General features: G+C 43.6%; 1 protein-coding gene across 1 annotated transcript in view; it reads right to left on the reverse strand.

Annotated features, from left to right (window-relative positions):
* The window catches only part of NTM (neurotrimin), an 839,110-nt gene that overhangs the window by 732,723 nt on the left and 93,351 nt on the right, over positions 1 to 13,036 (reverse strand). The gene's annotated exons all lie outside the window — the stretch shown is intronic.

Below are 13,036 nucleotides of genomic sequence, written 5' to 3' on the forward strand. Positions count from 1 at the left end.
CAATTACTTTAGTAAATATAAACTACTAAATACCTTTTTCTCATCAGCAGTTAGAGCAGTCTTGTGACTTCAATCAGTGTCCAGCTGAGCACTGATTAAACCTTGTAGGAGTTTTCATTCTCCTTTGACTGTCCTTTGAGGCTGCATGCCCCCTGACCCTCTGTCTGGACAGTGCTGATTGGCCCTGTGTTGATCACGTGCACCCTCCCAAAGAAAAAAAAACCTTTTTAGCCATACACACTAAACTGAGCATGTGCCGAGTGACTCCTAGAGCTCTGCACTATCAGCAGATGGATTGGGGACAATATAAGAAGGGGAGGATCAGAAAAATCAGGATCAAACAGCCTTTTCACATAATGCAGAGGATTATCCCCTTAGGTTCCACAGTGAGTATAACAAGCATGCTTTACTGCATATACAGACTGATCTTACTGTTGTGGGTTCAGTAACACTTTAATCCTAATGGTGATGTCATGGTGCCCTGCCTCCTCCCTCTCTTACAATTCTAATTACATCATTTATTTGTGATTCAAAGCAACACTTCCATCAACACCTAGGAAAGAATTACCATTTTTCGCCCCCGCCGTGGCGCATGTGCCACAAGGCTTTGGGTCCTGTGAGATCCCTGAGGCACAGCGGTGAATGCGCTGGTTTCCCCAACCATCCACAAACACACAGGGTTTCTTGCACATGTGCAAAGATGGCTATCAGGGAAGTCCCACCCCTTCCTTGTTCTTTACGCATGCGTAGAAAATAATTTGTGCATATGCAGATAAGTTCTAATACGACCTGAAGGCTGGGGAGGGTCTCTCGGCACATCTGCGCATGCGCTGTGATAGCGTTGTCAGGGGCAGAGCCACCTGTGGGGCAACTGAAGTTCTGCTTTAATTGAAAGTGACATTTACTAAAGTTGTATTGGCAGCAGCATGGCGTGATGTGATGGGCTGTGCATGCTGGACTGAACGGGCCTGGATGGGAAAACACAGGCTAGGCCTGAATGGGAAAACACAGGCCAGGCCTGAGCTGGAAAACACAGGCTAGGCCATAACAGCACCTGGTGTGAAGGGGCCCCAAGTATTGCCTGACCCCCTGATAGCAGTCACAGGTACCTTGAATTGCGAGCACAGAGTTCTTCTTGTCGTATCCGGCAGTAGCAGCTTCTCCTCAGCACAGGAGACCCCCTCTAAATCCTCTCCATTCTGGCTCCAGGAGAAAAAGAACTCTCTGGAAGGTTGCTTTTATCATTTATCAGCTTCCCTCAGCCCCACCACTAAATAAACCCCTCAGTGATTGGCTGGAGAGGATCAATATTCATAACTCAGACATTGTTACTGCCCACACTAACTACTGAAAACGCCTCACCAGGCAGAAACAATCAATGTCCTGATCTCAGGAGAGACCTATGGAGAACAGAAAATGGAAACAAAACTCAGCCTAGCTGAAAAAAGTAAGAAAGAAGCTACAGAAGAACGGAACTATCTGAGCACCACAAACTGAAAACTCATTCATTTTTAATTTTCAGAGCAAACCTGCCCATCCATCCATGTCTCCAGGCTTTATTTTGTTGAGGAAACAGTTTGAAAAATACCCCCCTAGCATTTCTGGCCGTGGCCATTTTGCATAAGGGCAGATGATTCATGTAGCATTTATCTTCCTGGAATCCATCTGCCCTTAAGATAAAGTTTAAAAAGAAAAAAAAAATAACAACCATGTTATACTTACCTGTGCAATAGAACCTCCCCTTCTCGGGTCCCCAGGCAGCGCTTGTGGCTCCTGCTTTTCTTGGAGTGTCACCACAGGAAGCCACTTCCTATGGTGGTACATCTGCGGCTCAATCCTGAGCTACCTGCATCCATACAAACACGCACACAGTGCGGCTTGGTCCTCCCACCCCCCTTCCCCACTTCTTCATAACAGGATTTGACTAACAGCAGCAGGAACCAATGGCTTGTGCTGCCAAAATCTGTGAGACCATGAAGAGCCGCTACAGATGGGTACAGTCAGGTAAGTAGAAGGGGGTGAAGGGAGAGAGATGCAGGGGATACATTAAAGTGTAACTAAATCCAGGACCCTGCATTCACTATATCAGGTCTCCCACAGTACACAGAACATGGAAATGCAATTATTTTAGTAAATATAAACTGCTAAATACTTTTTCAACAGTTAGATCAGTCTTGTGTCTTCTATCAGTGTCCAGCAGAGCACTGGTTAAAGCTTGTAGGAGGAGTTTTCTTTTTGCTCTAGGAGGATGCAGAACCCCTGACTTCTGCCTGGACAGTGCTGATTGGCTCTGTGCTGATCACATGCACTCTCCCAAGATAAAAAAAAACCCTCTCTAGCAATACACACTTAACTGAGCATGTGCAGAATGGCTATGGGTTCAGGAGATAAGGCATGAACATTTGAACAAGAGGAGGGGCAGAGAAAACAGGATCAAACAGCCTTTTTACACAATGCAAAGGATTAACCCCTTAGGCTCCACAGTGAGTATAACAAGCATGCGTTACTGCATATACAGACTGATTTTACTGTTCTGGGGTTAGTAACACTTTAAAGCGGAGCTCCACCCAAAAGGGGAAGTTCCACTTTAAGCCTTTGTCCCCCACTCCCCATTAAGCATTGGCACCTTTGGGGAGCCTAGGTGATCGGAAGCGGAAGTTGTCCTCCCTCCCTCCCCGGTGTCCGCATGCGCAGTGGGCACACGGCTGTGACAGCCCGGTGCCCACACTGAAGATGCTGGCGTCAGGGAGAGAAGATGGCCGGTGAAACCAGCTGTGGTGAAGACAACGCTGGACTGAGGGACAGGTAAGTGGCTGTATTTTAAAAGTCAGCAGCTACAGTTTTTATAGCTGCTAACTTTTATTTTTTTTTTTAGGTGGAACTCCGCTTTAAGGTGAAAAACCTTTAGGCTTTGCAACCACTTTAGCTCAGGCATGCAGGCAGGAGGATATGCTTAGAAATATAAATAACTGTGCACACCCAACAAAAAAAATTGTTAGGCAGTAAACACAAAAAAAAGGATATCCCTTCCACCAATTACACTTAAATAAAATGTGTTGTGCTCCACTCAAATTAGTGTTGCAAAAGTTCAAAATATACAAACATATCATAAACATAAAAACATATTTAAAAAAACAATGTAAGTGAAACAAAGTCTATATAAAAAGTGTTAATATATAGAAAGTTCATTCCTTCCTAATAACATAAAGTGCCATGCCTTGAAACCACCACACAAAATGATAATGGGATACACGCTTACCAGCTCTCAATGACCATCTTACAACAACAGTGGTCAAATAGGGCTTGTATGATATTTTACATTATCAAAGATACTCCCACAGCAGCCTCAGTGGTAAACAGGGACACCGCCAATAGAGTATAAACAAACCTCACAGTATAACAATCCATGCAAGGCAAAAAGAGGAAAGAAGCGTAAAACCTTCTTCAAAATGATTTTATTTAATAAAAATATAATCACTATACTTACTATATAGTAAAACAACATGTGCATGTAACTACAGAGACTAAAGCCGGCATCAACCTCAACTTCTTCAAATTTTATGTCAGTGCGTAGCTCCGCCCGTCGCGTTTCGTTCCGAGAGCAATGGGCACCGCACATATATACACCACCTGGTAAAAACACTCTTAGTGTAAGATGGTCATTTGGAGCTGGTAAGCGTGTATCCGGTTATCACTTTGGGTGACGGTTGCAAGTGGTGGTACTTTATGTTATTAGGAAGGAATTAACTTTTTATATATCAACACTTGCTAATACTTGGATGGGACTTTTTTATATGGACTTTGTTTTACTTACTTTGTATTTTTTCATATGGTTTTATGTTTATGCTACGTTTGTATATTTTGAAAACTTGATATCGTAGTGGTATCTGACTCATTAAATCGTTGTGTTGGTTTGCACTGAAGCAATGGGGATCTCTCATAGACCAAACACAAACCACAAACCAAATATTACCCAGCTGCTGATCCAATCCCAATATATATCCATTACACACAATACAATTACATCTCTGAGCCAGCAATCTGACTGCACATCACATGACCGAATATTACTAAAGAGAACAAACATCACTTGGGGGGGCACCTAATGCCCTCTACATTCAGAGAGGCACACATCAGTCAAATTCCTTTTACTGATCTTCATGAGTTCATGCACCCTTGTCTTAAAGGAGTTCTCCAGTCTTCCCCAGGAAAATTTTTAGCTGCTGACTTTTAATATAAGGACACTCACCTGTCCAGGGGTCCAGCATTGTTCTCACCCAAGACGATTCTTCAGTGGCTTCAGGTCCAGGCGCCGGTAACTTAAGTAAAAGAAACTGCAGGGAAACTTCACAACCGGTTCCCACTGTGCATGTGCAAGCCACACTGTGCTTTGGGAATGGTTCCACAGTCTTATGGGACCTGTGATGTGCCGCAGAAGGCTTCAGGAGAAGAAGGTGGGGGGGGAGAACTTCCGCTCAGATCACCGCAGCGTACCTGTCAAGACCGAGTACCTGCTCCCCCACAAAAAGTGGCAATTATGAAAGCAGAGAGGGGGAGGATGCAAAGAAATTGACCCTTTTAGGTGAAGTTCTGCTTTAAATGCCATGTATAGTGTATAGTTTTGTATGCATCTAAATGCAACACTCATAGAATATATATACATATGGCCATACAAACAGCTGTGTCTACAAATGAAAATGTATAGCACACATTAAAACTACGACACAGCTGCATCCAGGGCTGTATACATCTGCAGATTGTGTGCATGCATGTAAATACATGTTAAAGGATAAGTTCACTTTTTGACAAAAAAAATAAATGCACATTTTTTTGCAGGTAAAAATATGTGCATTTATTTTTTTTGGCTGCAGGAGCCTGTAAACTATTGCAGCAACGATCAGCAGATAACTGCTGCCATGCAGATCTCCTGCAGACCTGTCAGTATATCTGCTTGCCCGTATGGGATCGAGCATGGCTGCAACACTGGGAACATGTTACATGTTCCACCCTAAAAACAGGTGGAACATGTGACAGGTTTCCACAGGTGAACTTATCCTTCAACATGTTTAAACACATACTCATATAAAGTCATTAGAATAATTGTACTCATTCAAATGCATATAAATGACATTCATATGTGTTATATAGATGGGGGGGGGGGTTAATCTGTATGTATAGAGACTGCATAGTTCTACTTCTCTTGTCCTATATGCCGTGTGTAATTCTTAGTATCTATTCTTATTCTGTATGTATGGACTCTGCACAGTACCACTTCTCTTGTGCTGTAATCTGGGTGTAATTCTCAGTATCTGTTCTTATTCTGTACATATAAACTCTGCACAGTACCACTTCTCTTGTCCTGTATGCTGGGTGTAATTCTTAGTATCTGTTCTTATTCTGTATGTATGGACTCTGCACAGTTCCACTTCTCTTGTCCTGTATGCTGGGTGTAATTCTTAGTATCTGTTCTTATTCTGTACATATGGACTCTGCACAGTTCTGCTTCTCTTGTTCTGTATTCTGGGTGTAATTCTCAGTATCTGTTCTTATTCTGTATGTATGGACTCTGCACAGTTCCACTTCTCTTGTCCTGTATGCTGGGTTTAATTCTTAGTATCTGTTCTTATTCTGTACGTATGGACTCTGCACAGTTCCACTTCTCTTGTCCTGTATGCTGGGTGTAATTCTCAGAATCTTCTGTTCTTAATCTTTACGTATGAACTCTGCACAGTTCGACTTCCTTTGTCCTGTATGTCGGGTGTAATTCTCTGTTTCTGTCTGACAGTGTTGGACTCACTTCCACCATGCAGCAAACAATCTGCCAAATTTGCATAGAAATGGCGGTGATTCCGGTTGGCGGCGGAAAGTCATTTCATTGCGGGCGGATAACATAAAATAAACTTGCTGGATGTGTGCGGTGGATTTTCTCTGTGGAGATGCAAACACTCTGGCTGGGCCGCCATATATTATTACAGATGTGGATTGTAATCATTCCCCCGTCGCTCACATACGGCTCTTTACATATTCCAGAGTGGCTGGAGACGGGAAAAGGAAAAAGCTGGGAAGGCGCTGCGGCAATCACCCGTGAATATTGCAGAGACACTGATTTATCCTGGGAGAGTTTTATTCTATTTCCCAGGATCACTGGCGCTCTGCCCTAATCCTAATACCACTGACTAGGAATACAATGACCCCCAACACTCAGCTTTGACCAGATACTGGTACCACTGACTGGGAATAAAATGTCCCCCAACACTCAGCTCTGACCAGATCCTAGTACCACTGGCACAGAATACATTACCCCCAACACTCTGCTCTCCCTACATCCTACTACGACTGGCTTAGAATAAACTGACACCTAACACTCAGCTCTGCCCGGATCCTAGTACCACTGACAGAGAATAAAATGACCCCCAACACTCAGCTCTGACCAGATCCTAGTACCACTGGCACAGAATACATTACCCCCAACACTCTGCTCTCCCTACATCCTACTACGACTGGCTTAGAATAAACTGACACCTAACACTCAGCTCTGCCCGGATCCTAGTACCACTGACAGAGAATAAAATGACCCCCAACACTCAGCTCTGACCAGATCCTAGTACCACTGACTGGGAATAACATGACCCCCAACACTCAGCTCTGACCAGATCCTAGTACCACTGGCACAGAATACATTACCCCCAACACTCTGCTCTCCCTACATCCTACTACGACTGGCTTAGAATAAACTGACACCTAACACTCAGCTCTGCCCGGATCCTAGTACCACTGACAGAGAATAAAATGACCCCCAACACTCAGCTCTGACCAGATCCTAGTACCACTGACTGGGAATAGCACGACCCCCAACACTCAGCTCTGACCAGATCCTAGTACCACTGGCACAGAATACATGACCCCCTTCAATCAGCTCTGACCAGATCCTAGCACCAGTGGATACTATGCATCAACAACATTGGACCAAGCCTGTGTCATGTGTGGCACTTGTAGTCTCCGTCAGAAGCCAATGTAATGGGGTGAGAAAGCTGGAGCACAACTGGGAGAAAGTGACTGAGCATTGTCACCCTTTACAGGAAGAGGCAGGGTGTCATTTTAATGAATATCTTAAAAATGACATTAACATGTTAAAAGTTTATATGACATGTTAATGATTGGGTGTACACTTGCTTCAAAACCAAATTGGTTAATCTCTATATCAGCTGTCCTCAATTTATTGTTAGTCAATACCCAATTTTGGTACTCCCATTGAGAAAGCATTGCACCAAGGCTCTTTGGCACAGTGTGTACCATCTACATATAATTAGATGGTGCTGAGACCTCCATTTTATTGTAATGTTAGTGACTGACTGCAGGTAGGTTGCTTATGAGTGCCTTGGAGGAGGTCTCTATGTGTTTATGTTGGGGAACCCCTCCCACATGTCCCTCCCCTGCATATATTAGTTGACCATACATTGGTTTCACATTTTCTTCTCTGGTTTGGCATCACTGAACCTTTCTGGACAGGGAAAACACAGGGAGTCTTTATATACAATTTAGAACAATTTTAATGCAGGTAATTTATTTCTTGTCATCAGCTGACACATAAAAGGATGCAAAGTGGTGAGGGATCGCCATATTCAGCTATTGGACATCTGATACAACTGGCACGCCATTACATCGAAATCGCTTCCTGCCATCACGTATAATAATCCTATACCGTCCACACATATTAATTCCTGTGTTGGTTGTAAATGTAGCAGAATATACAATGAGATATAGACATAAACGCCATTACCGCCACGGTCCCCACATCATACGCCACGCAGCCTTCCCTAAGCCCTCCACCGGTATACGGTGTAACACTGCAGGGAGAAGCAGACAGCTGCTGCGGCAGAATCCGAGCGCAGAAGTTGAAATATTTGCTGAGTGTAATTATTGTTTATTAACCTGCATAATGCTCCCATCAAGCCGTGACAAGGCGTCATCTCTCTTCAGAATAGATGTGCGCACCTCAGATCATCCGGCGAGCGGGGAGAGGTGCGGAGATGTGTTGGAGCATAGAGAGACAGAAATGAAAAACAGAAGGTTACACGAGCACAGGAAAAACCAAAACAAGGAATAAGAAAATAAAATAGACGCCGTCTGGCAGAGCTGCCACTTCACAGCGTCGCTAACAAGCTGTGCGGTGGTGGCGGCGGCGCTCTGCGCCTGGATGGAGTGTGTACATCGCAGAGTAATTATGGGTGACAAATAGGTAAATTGAAAAGCGAAATCAAAGTGAAAATCTCGTCTGCAGCAGTGAATTGGGTCATATCATTCCTCCCCCTTCCGATCGCTTCCCCCCCACCCTACACGGCCTGTGCGCCTTTCCCGCGTCCTATGTTTATTCCTCCTCCCTCCCGGCTGGCTAATGACATAAATTCTTGTCATTAGGTTGTGTGGTGCTGTGCTCGCTCTAATGGATGTCAGGGGGATAATAATGATGCTGGAAAATTCATTCTGCGTCTTCTATTTATAAGCAATTCAGGTGGGAAATAAACGTGAAGAGAGAGGAGGGCCGCGGGGTCCTGACCCGCCACAAGTGGTGGCTAAGACTCCATTAGGACATCGTTACTGCCGCTAATCTGTTCAATTCCAGGAGGCCGCGGAGGGGAGCAGTCGGCGATGGTGTGATGATGGCGGAGTTTGGAATGTACAGCGCAGAGGTGACTGATTGCATTCAATGAGGTGACATCTGAATCCCGCTACAAGGAGTCAACTGGAGCCACATTACAATGTAAATGGAGGCGATTACAGCAACAGCGATTACGGTGTGTGTGGACGCCGCCACTTACTGCTGGCTGCAGGCTGAGCGCAAATCATCCGGGGTCACTTGTTGGGGGTGACGGAGTACAAAAGTGTTGGGAGGAGGGCAAAAACAACATCTCAAAGTGTGTGCATGGGCCGAGTCCTGAGATATCCTCTCTATTGTACCCTAATCAAAGAACTCCATACATTTCTATATTATACTCATTATTGTATGTGTATATTTTATATTTATATATATATATATATATATATATATATATATATATATATACTCTCACTCACTGGCCACTTTATTAGGTACGCCTGTGTTGCTTGGTAACACAAATTGCTAGTCATCCAATCACATGGCAGCAACACAATGCATACAGTATATGCATGTAGATGTGGTGAAGATGACTTTAAACCGAGCATCAGAATGGGGAAGGAAGGGGATTTAAGTGACTTTAAATGGGGCATGGTTTTTGGTGCCAGTCTAGTCTGAGTATTTAAAAACTGCTGATCTACTGGGATTTTCACACACAACCATCTCTAGGGTTTACAGAGAATGGTCCTAAAAGGAGAAAATATCCAGTGAGCAGCAATTGTGTGGAAGAAAATGCCTTGTAGATGTCAGAGGATCAGAGGAGAATGGGCAGACTGGTTGCTGCAACATTTAGATGGTAGGGTCAGATGTTGGCATAAACAACATGAAAGCATGGATATAACCTGCCTTGTATCAATGGCTCAGGCTGGTAGTGGTGGTGTAATGGTGTGGGGGATCTTTTCTTGGTACTAGCAAGGTGTACCTAATAAAATGGCCATTGAGTGTATGTGTGTATACTCTATACATACATCTTGTGTTCAAAGTGTATCTAAAAAAAAAAAATTGTCCAGTTATACTTTAACTATGGAGATTCTCTAGACACGGATCCATGTCTAGGCCATGGGCACACTTTGGCATTGGGAAACGCACGTTATATTAACTTAGAATGAGTCAATATAGAGGAAGACGAGTGTCTGGAGGGGGAAAGTTGTCTACTATAGCCTATTGTCTGCTGACCATTAATGGGAACACTTGTAGGAGGTGATTGTGGTGAAGTTGCATAGAATCTACATGGAAATATACCCTGACAATGAAGGAGATTTTTATCTTCTAGTCAAGAAGAACCATCAAGGTTCTTTTTTAAAGGCTGTTCACTTGTGGTCCCTTTATCGCCCCCTCTTCCTTTACAGATCATTGTAGTCACATTGGTAGGGTCCATCGGTGCTACAAAGAGTTTAAAGTCTGCACCATCAGGAACAGGGCCATGAAACAGGTCCTCTTTATCAAAGTGTCTTTTAAAATACCATGGGTGTTACCCTACAACAACCAATCAGATTTAGAGCATGGAGAAGGATTAAAACCCCTGTCAGGTCTTTATGCTGTCTGTGCCCCCATTTGTCCTGTTTACCATTATCATGGAAACTGAAAAAGAAATCCCAAATTTTGGGTTGACATCAGAACACTAATAAAGGGGAAATATCCAAATGGGGACACTACCTCTTTTGACACACCAGGACTCCCTCACTTTGCAGGGATTCCCTCTCACTTCCTCTTTTGGCTATGGGACATGAAGTGAAGGGAAATCTCACTAATGGGACATAGATGGCAAAAAAAAACTGTCAGAGGTTATAACCCTCCCCTAAACTATGCAAAATTTAAAAAAAAGGTTTTGCCTATAGTTACACTGTAAATAAGTAAAACATACAAAAGTAAAAGTCACAGCAGAAAAAAGCCTACAATGGTCCAATAAAGCCCCACAACAGAAAAAATACCCTTGCAGTGGTGGGTCCCCCACATTGCCATGCCTAGGGGTGTATGAATAAGGAGAAATACTTACTTATTCCTCACTCCAGCAGGGTGACCAGTTCAGTGCTGCATCCCCTCTAAGTTGCTCAACATTCCAGTTGCACACTCATGCCCACCATGTACATTGCAGGATTAATAGCCCTGCCTTGTGCGTGATGAGCCCAAACAACTGCCCATAGACTGGAGCTTCAGGAAGAAGAGGGCCAGAGTCAGAGTCAGCTGGAGAGGGGTATAAACTGAGTAATACTGCTTCTTTATCTCCCCCTCAGACTCAGTGGTGTATTTGGGTTTTGTGCTGCCCTAGGCAACACAAAAATTGGATTCCCCCCCTCCTCGGTGGAGAGAGCCTGCCACTGACCAACTCCAAACCCCCCCTTCCCCCGGAGAGCCTTCACAGCTCTGGCCATCCCCAGGAACGACAGTTCGGCTCTGCATACACCATCAAGCAGCCCATCTAAAAAAATGCCACCCTAGGCAAATGCCTTGTTTGCCTTGTAGTAAATACTCTCCTGCTTACACTCAATAGATACACCATCAAGCCTGCCTTTTTTAAACATTTGAGTATTTTTCTTTTTAACCTTTTTATTAAATCCCAGTTGAACGTTCAGTTTAAATTAGCTACATACCTTTCAAGTGAATTAAACAAAAGAAATGCAAAGTCTCACATTTATTGTTCTATAGAAAGCAGCCACCATCTGAGTAGAAACGTCTGTATCTTGCTACCATTCTGTCTTACTCTTTGTGGAAAAAGTGGTCTCTCTGCAGAGGTCCAACACCCCTCTTCTTGCTGAGTCAGAGCCAGATGTTCCAATCAGCAGGGAGCTATAGGTCTGACTCAGTGGAAGACAATGTTGGACACACACCCTGCTGAGTCAGACCTATAGTGCACCAATCAGTAGGAAGCATGAGCTTTGCTTACTGGGTAGCTGTGACTAAGCAGGAGGAGTGGCAAACCTCTGCAGAGAGATCACTGCTTCAACACAGTAGCAAAGGGTACTGCAGCATGCTGGCAGGGGACAGGCTTTTTTAGTCAGGCTGTGGCTGCTTTTAAAGAAAACCATTCAACAAGCATTCCCTGCAGGAGAATCTTCCAGATCCATGTGTTTTAAATGACAGCAATTGACAGAATAGAATAGAATGTTTGTTGTGAGTTGCAGCCACTGCTTTAAAATTAGACCCCTATGTGATGTAGTTCTGGCAACAATGGTACAGCCGAATTCTGGAATGGTGAGAAATAACCCTGAGCTGGGCGAGTAGAGAAGGAACTGTGCGTTGTGCTGCAGTCGGAGACTTTAATAGAAGCGGCAGCATGAAATCCAAATGTAAAATTGATTTTTTGATTTGTTTTTGTCTTCTCCACAATGCTGGGATCTTACTTCATATGTGACAGATTTACTTTAAAGTAGAACTAAAGACAAAACTTTTTTTTAAGTTTGGATAGAGTAAGAGACAGTTATAATCCCCTGACATTTTTTGCCATCTGTATCCACATTGAAAGATTTCTCCTCTCTTGGTCTGGTGACAACCCAGATATTGGGAATTTATTTCACTTTCACATTGGTAATAACAGCACACAGGACAAACACAGAGGGTGAATCTACCTGGCAAGGACATAAACAACAATTAAAACCTGACAGGGGCTCTAATCCCTCGCCACTCTATCCACAACTAAAAAAGAAATTGCCTTCAGTTATACATTAACAATAGAGATTCTCTATAAAAGGATCAATGGTTAGGCCTCGGTCTATGGTGGTGAAAAACAGACATTCTATTGACTCTGAATGTCCTAGAGAGGATGACAAGTGTCCAGAGGAAGGAAATTGTCTGTTATTCCCTATTATACCCTGCTGACCATTCATGGGGACAGTTGTAGGATGTGATTGCTGTGGAGCCATGTAGGATCTAAATAGAGATAGACCATCAAATAATGGAGATTATTATCTTTTAGTCTAAAGGAGCCACCAAGGTCATTTTTCAAAAGCTATTTACATGGAGTCCCTTTACTGTCCCCCTACACATCATTGTAGCCACATTGGTAGGGTCCATCGATGCTACAAAAAGGTTAAATCCTGCACCAGCAGGAACAGGGCCCTAAAACAGGCCCTCTCATCAAAGCGTCTCTTAAAATACCATGGGTGTTACCCTAAAACAACCAATCATACAGTATTTAAATTGGAACTTTAGTCAGAAAATTAAGTCCTGATGGATCACTTCAGGCTGACCCCTTTTGCAGGTATAGCTATGAAAACCTTTAAAAATACGTGTCTATACTGTGTAAAATCCAGTAATACACTGTCTCACACTGCTCTGCACATGCTCAGTTGCTCTCTGTTCTGGGCACTGTGGCTACAATCAGAGCCACTAGAAGCCAATCAGCTGACAGCTTTAAGATTTACAGTTGCTGAATGAGGAAGA

The sequence above is a fragment of the Staurois parvus genome, unplaced genomic scaffold (genome assembly GCF_062004578.1).
Source record: "Staurois parvus isolate SC_StPar_1 unplaced genomic scaffold, SC_StPar_1.0 ptg000458l, whole genome shotgun sequence".
NCBI classification, from domain to species: Eukaryota; Metazoa; Chordata; class Amphibia; order Anura; family Ranidae; genus Staurois; species Staurois parvus.